This window comes from Lissotriton helveticus, chromosome 8 (assembly GCF_964261635.1).
Source record: "Lissotriton helveticus chromosome 8, aLisHel1.1, whole genome shotgun sequence".
In the NCBI taxonomy this organism is placed as follows: domain Eukaryota; kingdom Metazoa; phylum Chordata; class Amphibia; order Caudata; family Salamandridae; genus Lissotriton; species Lissotriton helveticus.
The window spans coordinates 1,541,297,869-1,541,312,804 of record NC_136069.1 but is presented as its reverse complement, the minus strand read 5'-3'; the positions used below and the strand labels follow the sequence as shown (position 1 = coordinate 1,541,312,804).

At 42.8% G+C, this 14,936-nt stretch overlaps 12 non-coding genes across 12 annotated transcripts; all 12 read right to left on the bottom strand.

Moving 5' to 3' along the window:
- Positions 1-655: 655 nt before the first annotated feature.
- TRNAL-UAG (transfer RNA leucine (anticodon UAG)) lies at positions 656-738 on the bottom strand. The gene has a single exon. It is a non-coding gene; the product is annotated as a tRNA-Leu (tRNA).
- Positions 739-1,764: 1,026 nt separating this feature from the next.
- TRNAL-AAG (transfer RNA leucine (anticodon AAG)) lies at positions 1,765-1,847 on the bottom strand. Its single transcript has one exon. It is a non-coding gene; the product is annotated as a tRNA-Leu (tRNA).
- A 2,013-nt stretch (positions 1,848-3,860) lies between these two features.
- Positions 3,861-3,943, bottom strand: TRNAL-AAG (transfer RNA leucine (anticodon AAG)). The gene has a single exon. It is a non-coding gene; the product is annotated as a tRNA-Leu (tRNA).
- A 2,179-nt stretch (positions 3,944-6,122) lies between these two features.
- On the bottom strand, positions 6,123-6,205 carry TRNAL-CAG (transfer RNA leucine (anticodon CAG)). Its single transcript has one exon. It is a non-coding gene; the product is annotated as a tRNA-Leu (tRNA).
- Positions 6,206-9,769: 3,564 nt separating this feature from the next.
- TRNAL-AAG (transfer RNA leucine (anticodon AAG)) lies at positions 9,770-9,852 on the bottom strand. The gene has a single exon. It is a non-coding gene; the product is annotated as a tRNA-Leu (tRNA).
- A 189-nt stretch (positions 9,853-10,041) lies between these two features.
- TRNAL-CAG (transfer RNA leucine (anticodon CAG)) lies at positions 10,042-10,124 on the bottom strand. The gene has a single exon. It is a non-coding gene; the product is annotated as a tRNA-Leu (tRNA).
- Positions 10,125-10,756: 632 nt separating this feature from the next.
- Positions 10,757-10,839, bottom strand: TRNAL-UAG (transfer RNA leucine (anticodon UAG)). Its single transcript has one exon. It is a non-coding gene; the product is annotated as a tRNA-Leu (tRNA).
- Positions 10,840-11,865: 1,026 nt separating this feature from the next.
- Positions 11,866-11,948, bottom strand: TRNAL-AAG (transfer RNA leucine (anticodon AAG)). The gene has a single exon. It is a non-coding gene; the product is annotated as a tRNA-Leu (tRNA).
- A 189-nt stretch (positions 11,949-12,137) lies between these two features.
- On the bottom strand, positions 12,138-12,220 carry TRNAL-CAG (transfer RNA leucine (anticodon CAG)). The gene has a single exon. It is a non-coding gene; the product is annotated as a tRNA-Leu (tRNA).
- A 632-nt stretch (positions 12,221-12,852) lies between these two features.
- On the bottom strand, positions 12,853-12,935 carry TRNAL-UAG (transfer RNA leucine (anticodon UAG)). Its single transcript has one exon. It is a non-coding gene; the product is annotated as a tRNA-Leu (tRNA).
- A 1,026-nt stretch (positions 12,936-13,961) lies between these two features.
- On the bottom strand, positions 13,962-14,044 carry TRNAL-AAG (transfer RNA leucine (anticodon AAG)). The gene has a single exon. It is a non-coding gene; the product is annotated as a tRNA-Leu (tRNA).
- A 191-nt stretch (positions 14,045-14,235) lies between these two features.
- Positions 14,236-14,318, bottom strand: TRNAL-CAG (transfer RNA leucine (anticodon CAG)). Its single transcript has one exon. It is a non-coding gene; the product is annotated as a tRNA-Leu (tRNA).
- Positions 14,319-14,936: the final 618 nt, after the last annotated feature.

Below are 14,936 nucleotides of genomic sequence, written 5' to 3'. Positions count from 1 at the left end.
TTAGACCACTTGGCCATCCTGACTTGCATTTGCAGCACCTTCCACAAGCCAGACAGCCATGCAAGTTTGGTACCGAAAAGGCATGCCCTCAATTTATTTATCCCATTATAATCATTTCCAACAGATCTTTGAACAATCCATACAGAGCAGTACCTATGAAGAACTCTTTAGACCTTTAAAGCGTACAAAGAGAAAGTGCTATTCACCAGCCACTTGAACGGCCCAAAGCTGCTTTGAAATTGAGTCAACAGCCACATCTTGGCTGACTAAAGCAAATTTAACAAGGGAGCTCAATGTCACAACATAGGGTGGAATACGCAAATCTAAGCAGCCCCTGATCACAGCCCTGAGGACATTGCTGTAAGTGTGCTGGAGTACAGCTGTCTACCAGGTGCTTGGCATTCTTCCAAATTTGCATGGCCTGTCTGGCCAGGGAATACAAGAGCATGACTCTTCTAGATGAGCTCTTACATGGGTCCTAAGCTCATTTGGTAAGGATTGCACTTTATCAGCAAGACTTTGTACAACAGAAATATATGAGAAACCCAAGCTCTCTTGACTAGACGAGGACGGAATAACGTCCCTGGTGAAGACGAACAGATGCAACTTCCATCAGATGTTATCCTGATGTAGAAGATTATATCTCCAAAAGTCATTTCAGAAGTGGGATTCGAACCCACGCCTCCAGAGGAGACTGCAGCCTAAACACAGCGCCTTAGACCACTCGGCCATCCTGACAGTGAATAGTCCTAAGAAATGTATAAAAGTCACTCAGAAATTTCTGCGTCCATGCAAGCTTGAAATAATTTCAACCTTCAAACACAAGGTGCAACTTTTTGCACAGGACAATAAACACAGAAGATCACATATGAAAGCATTTCATTTCACAGGTGTACTGTTTTTATGCTTTTAGAATAACTTATACCTCTCACCAGCTATTTAGGGTTCTGTATCCTACTCACAAAATTATCTTGCCTGCGACTTCTCTCTTTATACACAAACAACTACTGCTCAGGAAGTAGGAAGGCAGAAGGTGGGGCAGTTTATCCAAATTTATGCTGTCAATGTGCCTTGCAGATTCATGCAGAATTTCTAGATCCTTGCTGGAAACAAGAGAGCAGGCCTTGTTTCAGATCAACTGTCCCTAGCAAGGAACGTCTGAGCACATCCATTCTTTTGCTCTCTAGCCCCTGGCTTGGGACTCACCCTCACTGGCTGAGGAGTGAAGTTCTGCATACCAACGTTGCATAGAAGGTATGTTTGTGATTGGTTTGAGATGGGTGGGAGGTCAAGAGCAGGGAAAAGCAAGTCACCTTCACTTCTAGTCTCCTCTTCTATGCCTACCTGCCGTTCACTCACTCTGTCTTTGTTTCATTCTCTCCTTCCTCAACACCCCATCTCACTCACTGGCTCTATCATTTGTGCTCTTTCCCCTTGCTCTTCATTTCATAGTGGAAACATCTCTTGAATGGATCATTAGAAAATGAGGTTACATAAAATTAAAAATCTACTTATTGGAAACCAAAAATATCACAAGACTGAATGTAAGCCATTTCTTCAATAAAAGGGATTTTTTAGGCACCCCCCAAAAAACACATAAAACACCACTAGTGCTAGAAGAATATTATACGAGCTTGAAGACAGAATTGGGCAAATTCATTTGCAGTTGAAACTGAAGTTTGGTACTTATTCAGATATTATATGCACTGCCAATTTTTAGCTGAGATTCTGAAGGAACGCAGAGACAAAATGGACTTAAAGTTTTGTCAGAAGTGGGATTCGAACCCACGCCTCCAGGAGAGACTGCGGCCTTAACGCAGCGCCTTAGACCACTCGGCCATCCTGACCACATGTTGCTTGTCCATCTACATAGTGAGAAAGATAGTGTGAACAAAAAAAACACACATCTTAGGCCATAAGTGGCTATAGCAAGAAAAAAACTCACTGCACTTTTCCAAAAAGACAACCATATAAGCCCATGTGAGGGAAATGATCTGATTTTCTCCCTCAAGAAAAAAGAAGATTAAACACAGGTTTGTCAGAAGTGGGATTTGAACCCACGCCTCCAGAAGAGACTGCAACCTGAACGCAGAGTCTTAGACCACTTGGCCATCCTGACTTGCATTTGCAGCACCTTCCACAAGCCAGACAGCCATGCAAGTTTGGTACCGAAAAGGCATGCCCTCAATTTATTTATCCCATTATAAGCATTTCCAACAGATCTTTGAACAATCCATACAGAGCAGTACCTATGAAGAACTCTTTAGACCTTTAAAGCGTACAAAGAGAAAGTGCTATTCACCAGCCACTTGAACGGCCCAAAGCTGCTTTGAAATTGAGTCAACAGCCACATCTTGGCTGACTAAAGCAAATTCAACAAGGGAGCTCAATGTCACAACATAGGGTGGAATACGCAAATCTAAGCAGCCCCTGATCACAGCCCTGAGGACATTGCTGTAAGTGTGCTGGAGTACAGCTGTCTACCAGGTGCTTGGCATTCTTCCAAATTTGCATGGCCTGTCTGGCCAGGGAATACAAGAGCATGACTCTTCTAGATGAGCTCTTACATGGGTCCTAAGCTCATTTGGTAAGGATTGCACTTTATCAGCAAGACTTTGTACAACAGAAATATATGAGAAACCCAAGCTCTCTTGACTAGACGAGGACGGAATAACGTCCCTGGTGAAGACGAACAGATGCAACTTCCATCAGATGTTATCCTGATGAAGAAGATTATATCTCCAAAAGTCATTTCAGAAGTGGGATTCGATCCCACGCCTCCAGAGGAGACTGCAGCCTAAACACAGCGCCTTAGACCACTCGGCCATCCTGACAGTGAAGAGTCCTAAGAAATGTATAAAAGTCACTCAGAAATTTCTGCGTCCATGCAAGCTTGAAATAATTTCAACCTTCAAACACAAGGTGCAACTTTTTGCACAGGACAATAAACACAGAAGATCACATATGAAAGCATTTCATTTCACAGGTGTACTGTTTTTATGCTTTTAGAATAACTTATACCTCTCACCAGCTATTTAGGGTTCTGTATCCTACTCACAAAATTACCTTGCCTGCAACCTTTCTCTCTATACACAAACAACTACTGCTCAGGAAGTAGGAAGGCAGAAGGTGGGGCAGTTTATGCAAATTTATGCTGTCAATGTGCCTTGCACATTCATGCAGAATTTCTAGATCCTTGCTGGAAACAAGAGAGCAGGCCTTGTTTCAGATCAACTGTCCCTAGCAAGGAACTTCTGAGCACATCCATTCTTTTGCTCTCTAGCCCCTGGCTTGGGACTCACCCTCACTGGCTGAGGAGTGAAGTTCTGCATACCAACGTTGCATAGAGGGTATGTTTGTGATTGGTTTGAGATGGGTGGGAGGTCAAGAGCAGGGAAAAGCAAGTGACTTTCACTTCTAGTCTCCTCTTCTATGCCTACCTGCCGTTCACTCACTCTGTCTTTGTTTCATTCTCTCCTTCCTCAACACCCCATCTCACTCACTCGCTCTATCATTTGTGCTCTTTCCCCTTGCTCTTCATTTCATAGTGGAAACATCTCTAGAATGGATCATTAGAAAATGAGGTTACATAAAATTAAAAATCTACTTATTGGAAACCAAAAATATCACAAGACTGAATGTAAGCCATTTCTTCAATAAAAGGGATTTTTTAGGCACCCCCCAAAAAACACATAAAACACCACTAGTGCTAGAAGAATATTATAAGAGCTTGAAGACAGAATTGTGCAAATTCATTTGCAGTTGAAACTGAAGTTTGGTACTTATTCAGATATTGTATGCACTGCCAATTTTTAGCTTAGATTCTGAAGGAACGCAGAGACAAAATGGACTTAAAGTTTTGTCAGAAGTGGGATTCGAACCCACGCCTCGAGGAGAGACTGCGGCCTTAACGCAGCGCCTTAGACCACTCGGCCATCCTGACCACATGTTGCTTGTCCATCTACATAGTGAGAAAGATAGTGTGAACAAAAAAAACACACATCTTAGGCCATAAGTGGCTATAGCAAGAAAAAAACTCACTGCACTTTTCCAAAAAGACAACCATATAAGCCCATGTGAGGGAAATGATCTGATTTTCTCCCTCAAGAAAAAAGAAGATTAAACACAGGTTTGTCAGAAGTGGGATTTGAACCCACACCTCCAGAAGAGACTGCTACCTGAACGCAGCGCCTTAGACCACTCGGCCATCCTGACTTGCATTTGCAGCACCTTACACAAGCCAGACAGCCATGCAAGTGGGGTACCGAAAAGGCATGCCCTCAATTTATTTATCCCATTATAAGCATTTCCAACAGATCTTTGAACAATCCATACAGAGCAGTACCTATGAAGAACTCTTTAGACCTTTAAAGCGTACAAAGAGAAAGTGCTATTCACCAGCCACTTGAACGGCCCAAAGCTACTTTGAAATTGAGTCAACAGCCACATCTTGGCTGACTAGAGCAAATTCAACAAGGGAGCTCAATGTCACAACATAGGGTGGAATACGCAAATCTAAGCAGCCCCTGATCACAGCCCTAAGGACATTGCTGTAAGTGTGCTGGAGTACAGCTGTCTACCAGGTGCTTGGCATTCTTCCAAATTTGCATGGCCTGTCTGGCCAGGGAATACAAGAGCATGACTCTTCTAGATGAGCTCTTACATGGGTCCTAAGCTCATTTGGTAAGGATTGCACTTTATCAGCAAGACTTTGTACAACAGAAATATATGAGAAACCCAAGCTCTCTTGACTAGACGAGGACGGAATAACGTCCCAGGTGAAGACGAACAGATGCAACTTCCATCAGATGTTATCCTGATGAAGAAGATTATATCTCCAAAAGTCATTTCAGAAGTGGGATTCGAACCCACAACTCCAGAGGAGACTGCACCCTAAACACAGCGCCTTAGTCCACTCGGCCATCCTGACATTGTAGAGGCCTAACAAATGTATAAAAGTCACTCAGAAATGTCTGCGTCCATGCAAGCTTGAAATAATTTCAACCTTCAAACACAAGGTGCAACTTTTTGCACAGGACAATAAACACAGAAGATCACATATGAAAGCATTTCATTTCACAGGTGTACTGTTTTTATGCTTTTAGAATAACTTATACCTCTCACCAGCTATTTAGGGTTCTGTATCCTACTCACAAAATTATCTTGCCTGCGACCTCTCTCTTTATACACAAACAACTACTGCTCAGGAAGTAGGAAGGCAGAAGGTGGGGCAGTTTATGCAAATTTATGCTGTCAATGTGCCTTGCAGATTCATGCAGAATTTCTAGATCCTTGCTGGAAACAAGAGAGCAGGCCTTGTTTCAGATCAACTGTCCCTAGCAAGGAACGTCTGAGCACATCCATTCTTTTGCTCTCTAGCCCCTGGCTTGGGACTCACCCTCACTGGCTGAGGAGTGAAGTTCTGCATACCAACGTTGCATAGAAGGTATGTTTGTGATTGGTTTGAGATGGGTGGGAGGTCAAGAGCAGCACTCGCTCTATCATTTGTGCTCTTTCCCCTTGCTCTTCATTTCATAGTGGAAACATCTCTTGAATGGATCATTAGAAAATGAGATTACATAAAATTAAAAATCTACTTATTGGAAACCAAAAATATCACAAGACTGAATGTAAGCCATTTCTTCAATAAAAGGGATTTTTTAGGCACCCCCCAAAAAACACATAAAACACCACTAGTGCTAGAAGAATATTATAAGAGCTTGAAGACAGAATTGGGCAAATTCATTTGCAGTTGAAACTGAAGTTTGGTACTTATTCAGATATTTTATGCACTGCCAATTTTTAGCTTAGATTCTGAAGGAACGCAGAGACAAAATGGACTTAAAGTTTTCTCAGAAGTGGGATTCGAACCCACGCCTCAAGGAGAGACTGCGGCCTTAACGCAGCGCCTTAGACCACTCGGCCATCCTGACCACATGTTGCTTGTCCATCTACATAGTGAGAAAGATAGTGTGAACAAAAAAAACACACATCTTAGGCCATAAGTGGCTATAGCAAGAAAAAAACTCACTGCACTTTTCCAAAAAGACAACCATATAAGCCCATGTGAGGGAAATGATCTGATTTTCTCCCTCAAGAAAAAAGAAGATTAAACACAGGTTTGTCAGAAGTGGGATTTGAACCCACGCCTCCAGAAGAGACTGCGACCTGAACGCAGCGCCTTAGACCACTCGGCCATCCTGACTTGCATTTGCAGCACCTTCCACAAGCCAGACAGCCATGCAAGTGGGGTACCGAAAAGGCATGCCCTCAATTTATTTATCCCATTATAAGCATTTCCAACAGATCTTTGAACAATCCATACAGAGCAGTACCTATGAAGAACTCTTTAGACCTTTAAAGCGTACAAAGAGAAAGTGCTATTCACCAGCCACTTGAACGGCCCAAAGCTGCTTTGAAATTGAATCAATAGCCACATCTTGGCTGACTAAAGCAAATTCAACAAGGGATCTCAATGTCACAACATAGGGTGGAATTCGCAAATCTAAGCAGCCCCTGATCACTGCCCTGAGGAAATTGCTGTAAGTGTGCTGGAGTCCAGCTGTCTACCAGGTGCTTGGCATTCTTCCAAATTTGTATGGCCTGTCTGGCCAGGGAATACAAGAGAATGACTCTTCTAGATGAGCTCTTACATGGGTCATAAGCTCATTTGGTAAGGATTGCACTTTATCAGCAAGACTTTGTACAACAGAAATATATGAGAAACCCAAGCTCTCTTGACTAGACGAGGACAGAATAACGTCCCAGGTGAAGACGAACAGAAGCAACTTCCATCAGATGTTATCCTGATGAAGAAGATTATATCTCCAAAAGTCATTTCAGAAGTGGGATTCGAACCCACGTCTCCAGAGGAGACTGTGGCCTAAACACAGCACCTTAGACCACTCGGCCATCCTGACAGTGATGAGTCCTAAGAAATGTATAAAAGTCACTCAGAAATTTCTGCGTCCATCCAAGCTTGAAATAATTTCAACCTTCAAACACAAGGTGCAACTTTTTGCACAGGACAATAAACACAGAAGATCACATATGAAAGCATTTCATTTCACAGGTGTACTGTTTTTATGCTTTTAGAATAACTTATACCTCTCACCAGCTATTTAGGGTTCTGTATCCTACTCACAAAATTACCTTGCCTGCGACCTTTCTCTCTATACACAAACAACTACTGCTCAGGAAGTAGGAAGGCAGAAGGTGGGGCAGTTTATGCAAATTTATGCTGTCAATGTGCCTTGCACATTCATGCAGAATTTCTAGATCCTTGCTGGAAACAAGAGAGCAGGCCTTGTTTCAGATCAACTGTCCCTAGCAAGGAACGTCTGAGCACATCCATTCTTTTGCTCTCTAGCCCCTGGCTTGGGACTCACACTCACTGGCTGAGGAGTGAAGTTCTGCATACCAACGTTGCATAGAAGGTATGTTTGTGATTGGTTTGAGATGGGTGGGAGGTCAAGAGCAGGGAAAAGCAAGTCACTTTCACTTCTAGTCTCCTCTTCTATGCCTACCTGCCGTTCACTCACTCTGTCTTTGTTTCATTCTCTCCTTCCTCAACACCCCATCTCACTCACTCGCTCTATCATTTGTGCTCTTTCCCCTTGCTCTTCATGTCATAGTGGAAACATCTCTTGAATGGATCATTAGAAAATGAGGTTACATAAAATTAAAAATCTACTTATTGGAAACCAAAAATATCACAAGACTGAATGTAAGCCATTTCTTCAATAAAAGGGATTTTTTAGGCACCCCCCAAAAAACACATAAAACACCACCAGTGCTAGAAGAATATTATAAGAGCTTGAAGACAGAATTGGGCAAATTCATTTGCAGTTGAAACTGAAGTTTGGTACTTATTCAGATATTATATGCACTGCCAATTTTTAGCTGAGATTCTGAAGGAACGCAGAGACAAAATGGACTTAAAGTTTTGTCAGAAGTGGGATTCGAACCCACGCCTCCAGAAAAGACTGCAACCTGAACGCAGAGTCTTAGACCACTTGGCCATCCTGACTTGCATTTGCAGCACCTTCCACAAGCCAGACAGCCATGCAAGTTTGGTACCAAAAAGGCATGCCCTCAATTTATTTATCCCATTATAATCATTTCCAACAGATCTTTGAACAATCCATACAGAGCAGTACCTATGAAGAACTCTTTAGACCTTTAAAGCGTACAAAGAGAAAGTGCTATTCACCAGCCACTTGAACGGCCCAAAGCTGCTTTGAAATTGAGTCAACAGCCACATCTTGGCTAACTAAAGCAAATTCAACAAGGGAGCTCAATGTCACAACATAGGGTGGAATACGCAAATCTAAGCAGCCCCTGATCACAGCCCTGAGGACATTGCTGTAAGTGTGCTGGAGTACAGCTGTCTACCAGGTGCTTGGCATTCTTCCAAATTTGCATGGCCTGTCTGGCCAGGGAATACAAGAGCATGACTCTTCTAGATGAGCTCTTACATGGGTCCTAAGCTCATTTGGTAAGGATTGCACTTTATCAGCAAGACTTTGTACAACAGAAATATATGAGAAACCCAAGCTCTCTTGACTAGACGAGGACAGAATAACGTCCCAGGTGAAGACGAACAGAAGCAACTTCCATCAGATGTTATCCTGATGAAGAAGATTATATCTCCAAAAGTCATTTCAGAAGTGGGATTTGAACCCTCGCCTCCAGAGGAGACTGCGGCCTAAACACAGCGCCTTAGACCACTCGGCCATCCTGACAGTGAAGAGTCCTAAGAAATGTATAAAAGTCACTCAGAAATTTCTGCGTCCATGCAAGCTTGAAATAATTTCAACCTTCAAACACAAGGTGCAACTTTTTGCACAGGACAATAAACACAGAAGATCACATATGAAAGCATTTCATTTCACAGGTGTACTGTTTTTATGCTTTTAGAATAACTTATACCTCTCACCAGCTATTTAGGGTTCTGTATCCTACTCACAAAATTATCTTGCCTGCGATTTCTCTCTTTATACACAAACAACTACTGCTCAGGAAGTAGGAAGGCAGAAGGTGGGGCAGTTTATCCAAATTTATGCTGTCAATGTGCCTTGCAGATTCATGCAGAATTTCTAGATCCTTGCTGGAAACAAGAGAGCAGGCCTTGTTTCAGATCAACTGTCCCTAGCAAGGAACGTCTGAGCACATCCATTCTTTTGCTCTCTAGCCCCTGTCTTGGGACTCACCCTCACTGGCTGAGGAGTGAAGTTCTGCATACCAACGTTGCATAGAAGGTATGTTTGTGATTGGTTTGAGATGGGTGGGAGGTCAAGAGCAGGGAAAGCAAATCACCTTCACTTCTAGTCTCCTCTTCTATGCCTACCTGCCGTTCACTCACTCTGTCTTTGTTTCATTCTCTCCTTCCTCAACACCCCATCTCACTCACTGGCTCTATCATTTGTGCTCTTTCCCCTTGCTCTTCATTTCATAGTGGAAACATCTCTTGAATGGATCATTAGAAAATGAGGTTACATATAATTAAAAATCTACTTATTGGAAACCAAAAATATCACAAGACTGAATGTAAGCCATTTCTTCAATAAAAGGGATTTTTTAGGCACCCCCCAAAAAACACATAAAACACCACTAGTGCTAGAAGAATATTATACGAGCTTGAAGACAGAATTGGGCAAATTCATTTGCAGTTGAAACTGAAGTTTGGTACTTATTCAGATATTATATGCACTGCCAATTTTTAGCTGAGATTCTGAAGGAACGCAGAGACAAAATGGACTTAAAGGTTTGTCAGAAGTGGGATTCGAACCCACGCCTCCAGGAGAGACTGCGGCCTTAACGCAGCGCCTTAGACCACTCGGCCATCCTGACCACATGTTGCTTGTCCATCTACATAGTGAGAAAGATAGTGTGAACAAAAAAAACACACATCTTAGGCCATAAGTGGCTATAGCAAGAAAAAAACTCACTGCACTTTTCCAAAAAGACAACCATATAAGCCCATGTGAGGGAAATGATCTGATTTTCTCCCTCAAGAAAAAAGAAGATTAAACACAGGTTTGTCAGAAGTGGGATTTGAACCCACGCCTCCAGAAGAGACTGCGTCCTGAACGCAGCGCCTTAGACCACTCAGCCATCCTGACTTGCATTTGCAGCACCTTCCACAAGCCAGACAGCCATGCAAGTTTGGTACCGAAAAGGCATGCCCTCAATTTATTTATCCCATTATAAGCATTTCCAACAGATCTTTGAACAATCCATACAGAGCAGTACCTATGAAGAACTCTTTAGACCTTTAAAGCGTACAAAGAGAAAGTGCTATTCACCAGCCACTTGAACGGCCCAAAGCTGCTTTGAAATTGAGTCAACAGCCACATCTTGGCTGACTAAAGCAAATTCAACAAGGGAGCTCAATGTCACAACATAGGGTGGAATACGCAAATCTAAGCAGCCCCTGATCACAGCCCTGAGGACATTGCTGTAAGTGTGCTGGAGTACAGCTGTCTACCAGGTGCTTGGCATTCTTCCAAATTTGCATGGCCTGTCTGGCCAGGGAATACAAGAGCATGACTCTTCTAGATGAGCTCTTACATGGGTCCTAAGCTCATTTGGTAAGGATTGCACTTTATCAGCAAGACTTTGTACAACAGAAATATATGAGAAACCCAAGCTCTCTTGACTAGACGAGGACGGAATAACGTCCCTGGTGAAGACGAACAGATGCAACTTCCATCAGATGTTATCCTGATGTAGAAGATTATATCTCCAAAAGTCATTTCAGAAGTGGGATTCGAACCCACGCCTCCAGAGGAGACTGCAGCCTAAACACAGCGCCTTAGACCACTCGGCCATCCTGACAATGAAGAGTCCTAAGAAATGTATAAAAGTCACTCAGAAATTTCTGCGTCCATGCAAGCTTGAAATAATTTCAACCTTCAAACACAAGGTGCAACTTTTTGCACAGGACAATAAACACAGAAGATCACATATGAAAGCATTTCATTTCACAGGTGTACTGTTTTTATGCTTTTAGAATAACTTATACCTCTCACCAGCTATTTAGGGTTCTGTATCCTACTCACAAAATTATCTTGCCTGCGACTTCTCTCTTTATACACAAACAACTACTGCTCAGGAAGTAGGAAGGCAGAAGGTGGGGCAGTTTATCCAAATTTATGCTGTCAATGTGCCTTGCAGATTCATGCAGAATTTCTAGATCCTTGCTGGAAACAAGAGAGCAGGCCTTGTTTCAGATCAACTGTCCCTAGCAAGGAACGTCTGAGCACATCCATTCTTTTGCTCTCTAGCCCCTGGCTTGGGACTCACCCTCACTGGCTGAGGAGTGAAGTTCTGCATACCAACGTTGCATAGAAGGTATGTTTGTGATTGGTTTGAGATGGGTGGGAGGTCAAGAGCAGGGAAAAGCAAGTCACCTTCACTTCTAGTCTCCTCTTCTATGCCTACCTGCCGTTCACTCACTCTGTCTTTGTTTCATTCTCTCCTTCCTCAACACCCCATCTCACTCACTGGCTCTATCATTTGTGCTCTTTCCCCTTGCTCTTCATTTCATAGTGGAAACATCTCTTGAATGGATCATTAGAAAATGAGGTTACATAAAATTAAAAATCTACTTATTGGAAACCAAAAATATCACAAGACTGAATGTAAGCCATTTCTTCAATAAAAGGGATTTTTTAGGCACCCCCCAAAAAACACATAAAACACCACTAGTGCTAGAAGAATATTATACGAGCTTGAAGACAGAATTGGGCAAATTCATTTGCAGTTGAAACTGAAGTTTGGTTCTTATTCAGATATTATATGCACTGCCAATTTTTAGCTGAGATTCTGAAGGAACGCAGAGACAAAATGGACTTAAAGTTTTGTCAGAAGTGGGATTCGAACCCACGCCTCCAGGAGAGACTGCGGCCTTAACGCAGCGCCTTAGACCACTCGGCCATCCTGACCACATGTTGCTTGTCCATCTACATAGTGAGAAAGATAGTGTGAACAAAAAAAACACACATCTTAGGCCATAAGTGGCTATAGCAAGAAAAAAACTCACTGCACTTTTCCAAAAAGACAACCATATAAGCCCATGTGAGGGAAATGATCTGATTTTCTCCCTCAAGAAAAAAGAAGATTAAACACAGGTTTGTCAGAAGTGGGATTTGAACCCACGCCTCCAGAAGAGACTGCGTCCTGAACGCAGCGCCTTAGACCACTCAGCCATCCTGACTTGCATTTGCAGCACCTTCCACAAGCCAGACAGCCATGCAAGTTTGGTACCGAAAAGGCATGCCCTCAATTTATTTATCCCATTATAAGCATTTCCAACAGATCTTTGAACAATCCATACAGAGCAGTACCTATGAAGAACTCTTTAGACCTTTAAAGCGTACAAAGAGAAAGTGCTATTCACCAGCCACTTGAACGGCCCAAAGCTGCTTTGAAATTGAGTCAACAGCCACATCTTGGCTGACTAAAGCAAATTCAACAAGGGAGCTCAATGTCACAAAATAGGGTGGAATACGCAAATCTAAGCAGCCCCTGATCACAGCCCTGAGGACATTGCTGTAAGTGTGCTGGAGTACAGCTGTCTACCAGGTGCTTGGCATTCTTCCAAATTTGCATGGCCTGTCTGGCCAGGGAATACAAGAGCGTGACTCTTCTAGATGAGCTCTTACATGGGTCCTAAGCTCATTTGGTAAGGATAGCACTTTATCAGCAAGACTTTGTACAACAGAAATATATGAGAAACCCAAGCTCTCTTGACTAGACGAGGACGGAATAACGTCCCAGGTGAAGACGAACAGATGCAACTTCCATCAGATGTTATCCTGATGAAGAAGATTATATCTCCAAAAGTCATGTCAGAAGTGGGATTCGAACCCACGCCTCCAGAGGAGACCGTGGCCTAAACACAGCGCCTTAGACCACTCGGCCATCCTGACAGTGGAGAGTCCTAAGAAATGTATAAAAGTCACTCAGAAATTTCTGCGTCCATGCAAGTTTGAAATAATTTCAACCTTCAAACACAAGGTGCAACTTTTTGCACAGGACAATAAACACAGAAGATCACATATGAAAGCATTTCATTTCACAGGTGTACTGTTTTTATGCTTTTAGAATAACTTATACCTCTCACCAGCTATTTAGGGTTCTGTATCCTACTCACAAAATTACCTTGCCTGCGACCTCTCTCTTTATACACAAACAACTACTGCTCAGGAAGTAGGAAGGCAGAAGGTGGGGCAGTTTATGCAAATTTATGCTGTCAATGTGCCTTGCAGATTCATGCAGAATTTCTAGATCCTTGCTGGAAACAAGAGAGCAGGCCTTGTTTCAGATCAACTGTCCCTAGCAAGGAACGTCTGAGCACATCCATTCTTTTGCTCTCTAGCCCCTGGCTTGGGACTCACCCTCACTGGCTGAGGAGTGAAGTTCTGCATTCCAACGTTGAATAGAAGGTATGTTTGTGATTGGTTTGAGATGGGTGGGAGGTCAAGAGCAGGGAAAAGCAAGTCACCTTCACTTCTAGTCTCCTCTTCTATGCCTACCTGCCGTTCACTCACTCTGTCTTTGTTTCATTCTCTCCTTCCTCAACACCCCATCTCACTCACTGGCTCTATCATTTGTGCTCTTTCCCCTTGCTCTTCATTTCATAGTGGAAACATCTCTTGAATGGATCATTAGAAAATGAGGTTACATAAAATTAAAAATCTACTTATTGGAAACCAAAAATATCACAAGACTGAATGTAAGCCATTTCTTCAATAAAAGGGATATTTTAGGCACCCCCCAAAAAACACATAAAACACCACTAGTGCTAGAAGAATATTATACGAGCTTGAAGACAGAATTGGGCAAATTCATTTGCAGTTGAAACTGAAGTTTGGTACTTATTCAGATATTATATGCACTGCCAATTTTTAGCTGAGATTCTGAAGGAACGCAGAGACAAAATGGACTTAAAGTTTTGTCAGAAATGGGATTCGAACCCACGTCTCCAGGAGAGACTGCGGCCTTAACGCAGCGCCTTAGACCACTCGGCCATCCTGACCACATGTTGCTTGTTCATCTACATAGTGAGAAAGATAGTGTGAACAAAAAAAAACACACATCTTAGGCCATGAGTGGCTATAGCAAGAAAAAATACTCACTGCACTTTTCCAAAAAGACAACCATATAAGCCCATGTGAGGGAAATGATCTGATTTTCTCCCTCAAGAAAAAAGAAGATTAAACACAGGGTTGTCTGAAGTGGGATTTGAACCCACGCCTCCAGAAGAGACTGCGACCTGAACGCAGCGCCTTAGACCACTCGGCCATCCTGACTTGCAATTGCAGCACCTTCCACAAGCCAGACAGCCATGCAAGTGGGGTACGGAAAAGGCATGCCCTCAATTTATTTATCCCATTATAAGCATTTCCAACAGATCTTTGAACAATCCATACAGAGCAGTACCTATGAAGAACTCTTTAGACCTTTAATGAGTACAAAGAGAAAGTGCTATTCACCAGCCACTTGAACGGCCCAAAGCTGCTTTGAAATTGAGTCAACAGCCACATTTTGGCTGACTAAAGCAAATTCAACAAGGGAGCTCAATGTCACAACATAGGGTGGAATACACAAATCTAAGCAGCCCCTGATCACAGCCCTGAGGACATTGCTGTAAGTGTGCTGGAGTACAGCTGTCTACCAGGTGCTTGGCATTCTTCCAAATTTGCATGGCCTGTCTGGCCAGGGAATACAAGAGCATGACTCTTCTAGATGAGCTCTTACATGGGTCCTAAGCTCATTTGGTAAGGATTGCACTTTATCAGCAAGACTTTGTAAAACAGAAATATATGAGAAACCCAAGCTCTCTTGACTAGACGAGGACGGAATAACGTCCCAGGTGAAGACGAAGAGATGCAACTTCCATCAGATGTTATCCTGATGAAGAAGATTAT